The sequence below is a fragment of the Octodon degus genome, unplaced genomic scaffold (assembly GCF_000260255.1).
Source record: "Octodon degus isolate 3935 unplaced genomic scaffold, OctDeg1.0 scaffold00001, whole genome shotgun sequence".
NCBI classification, from domain to species: domain Eukaryota; kingdom Metazoa; phylum Chordata; class Mammalia; order Rodentia; family Octodontidae; genus Octodon; species Octodon degus.
Window position 1 is genome coordinate 38,498,844 of NW_004524577.1, and position 2,932 is coordinate 38,501,775.

At 36.0% G+C, this 2,932-nt stretch overlaps 1 protein-coding gene across 1 annotated transcript in view; it reads left to right on the forward strand.

Moving 5' to 3' along the window:
- Cdc20b (cell division cycle 20B) overlaps positions 1-2,932 on the forward strand; it is a 75,008-nt gene that overhangs the window by 52,339 nt on the left and 19,737 nt on the right.

Below are 2,932 nucleotides of genomic sequence, written 5' to 3' on the forward strand. Positions count from 1 at the left end.
TGTGTGTGTGTGTGTGTGTGTGTGTGTGTGGCCAGCTCAGCCCACCAGGGGGCGGGGCTGGCTGGCATGTGGGGCTGGGGGATCGAACCGTGGTCCCCGTGCTTTGCCAAGCTTGTTCCAAGTAGGTGCTTTAGACCACTGAGCCATCTCTCCAGTCCCCAGTGGCTTTGTTTTTTAATATTTGTAGCACATTGAGAATCACACTAGGTCCAAATTCCTATTAGTAAGGACTTAAAAATTGGGGAAAATGTACATAAAATATTCTGTCTGCACAAAATAAAACAAAAACAATAAGTAGAGGAAAAACCCAAAATAAGCAAAGGTAGTTATATTATTAAATGCCAGGTTGTTATTGTTTTTCTTTTCTTCAACTTTGACTTTTTACTAGTACAAGTTTGTAGGAATACTGTTTACATTCAGAGGGGGGTTGGTACATGTACATTTTGGTACATGTAATACATTTTCATGCTTTTAAAAACCCTTCTTCCCTCCTCCCCTCTCCCCCTGACTCTTGATCTCTTTCTGAGTTGTAAAAAATCTATCTCTTTATTTGCTATTATATATATTTTGCAGTGGAACCTTCGTTCACAAACTTAATGTTTTCAACAATTTGGTTGAGAACCAAATCAGATTTCCCCATAAGGTCAACTTTGAACCTAAGCACTGAATTTGATTTTTTTGGCAGAACTAGGGATTGAACTCAGTCCCTTGTGCTTGCCAGGAAAGTGCTTATTCTATTGAGCCGTTTCCCTAGCCCCATTGATTTGGTTCTTATCCAATTCCAGTTGTTACCAGAATTGGGAAAGAATTAAGCTTGTAAGCTGAGGTACCATTGTTTTTTGTTTTTTTTTAAACTTTTATTTGTTTATTTATTTATTGTGTGTGTGTGGCCAGCTCAGCTCACAAGGGGGCAGTGCTGGCTGGCATGCTGGCTGGCATGTGGTGCTGGGGGATTGAACCGCGGTCCCTGTGCTTTGCTTAGCTTAGCTTGTTCTAAGTTGGTGCTTTAGACCACTGAGCCATCTCACCAGCCCCTGAGGTACCATTGTAATTTGCTCTTTAAATATATATTTTGGGGGGTGTTCTGATATGAGAGACCAATGCAATACTTAAGCTAGTGTTCTAATTTATTTTATATGATGGTATGGTCTCAGTTCATCTATTGTCCTACAAATGACTCAAGTTTATTCTTCTTTATAGAGTAATAATCATCTATTATATATAGATAAATACCATGTTTTTACATTTATTCATTTGTTGACAGGCATAGGCCATTTCCATGATTTAACTATTATAAATTGTGCTGCTATAAGCATAGGTATACGTGTTATCACAGCAGCATGATGCCTTTAACTCTAGCAGAGATACAATGAAGTGTAATAGCTGAGCCAAATTGAATTTCTTGTTTTTGTTTTTTGAAGGAATCCCCATACTCATTTACTGGTGGTTGTGTTAATTTATATCCCAACAACAATGTAGAAAGGTTCATTTTTCCTCCACAGCTTTATCAACATTTGTTGTTATTTGATTTCTTGGTGATAGCCATTCTTTGTGGAGTAAGATAGAATCTCAGTATTGCTCTAATTTTCACTTCTCTAGTGGCCAGAGACATTAAACATTTTTTTCTGTGTATTTATTGTCCATTTATTTGTACTTCTTTTCTTCTGAGAAGTTGGTAATTTTTTGATTGCATCTTTATTTTTGGGAGTCTAATTTTTAAAAATTTTTTAAAGAGGATACAAAGTAGTATTAAAACAGAAAAATTACAAATGATGCAAAATTTCACTAAACAAAATAATATGAATTTCACAGTATTTGTTGTATTGCATAGTGTTGTCTTCAAATTAGTTGTTCATATTACCAGATATATGCATGCAAAATTGGAAGAAGAAAGAAAAAAAAATGTAAGTAAGGAGACAGAAAAATGAAAAATAATTGAAAAAAGAAGGCAAAACAAATTAAGGTTTAACACTCCTTCCCATTGACCAGCAGAAATTCACAGTACAGTTTTCCAAACTATCCTGCTTCCATACATAGATATATCTCTTTCCCGCACTCCCTTTCCTGTCCTTCTCTTTAACTCGGTGACTCCTTCCTTTTGATCATGTTCATTCCCTTTTCCCAGTATGTACTGATTCTGCTAGCACTTCCCTGTGCTGTGCAGAACATTTTCACTTTATATGACCCCAGTTGTTGGTTAATGATGTTATTTCTTGTGTAACTGGGGTTCTGTTCACAAAGTCCTTGCCTGCCCTTATGTCTTCAAGAATTTTGCCTATTTTATCTTTCAGCAGAACAAGTGTTTCTGCTTCAACATGTAAATCTTTGACCTGTTTTGACCTTAGTTTAGTATATGGTGATAAATACGGATCTGGATTTAGTCTTCTGCATGTGGATAGCCAGTTTTCCTAGCACCATTTGTTAAAGAGGCAATCTTTTCTCCAGGAGATATTTTGGCCCCTTGGTCAAAGATTCAATGGCTGAATATGCCTGCAGTTGTTTCTTTTTCTTTTCCTAGTTTATTTTTTTATTTTTTTGCCATAATTTTATTGATAAACAAATAACAATGAGACAGTTTCAAATCAAATCAGTAGGACAGTTTCAATAATTAACACACTGCACACATTCTTCTTAGTGGTTAATTGCTGTACAAGATGCGGACTTGAGATCCTATTTACAAACACCATTAGAACAAATCATTCTCTTCATTAAGAGAATATAACTATATATCTATCTTAACCTCTTTGAATACACAGATACAAAATGGACATTCATCTGTATACCCTTTTTTGGTTCAGTTCCGTTATTTGAATATTACAAGTGTGTAAACTCCGCAAAATATTCTAAAAGAGTCCAGTAGCCCATAATAGTATTGGGTCTTCCCCTTAACTGGCAATGTCAGAAATTGTTGACCTGAGTCCCCCACAGCTCA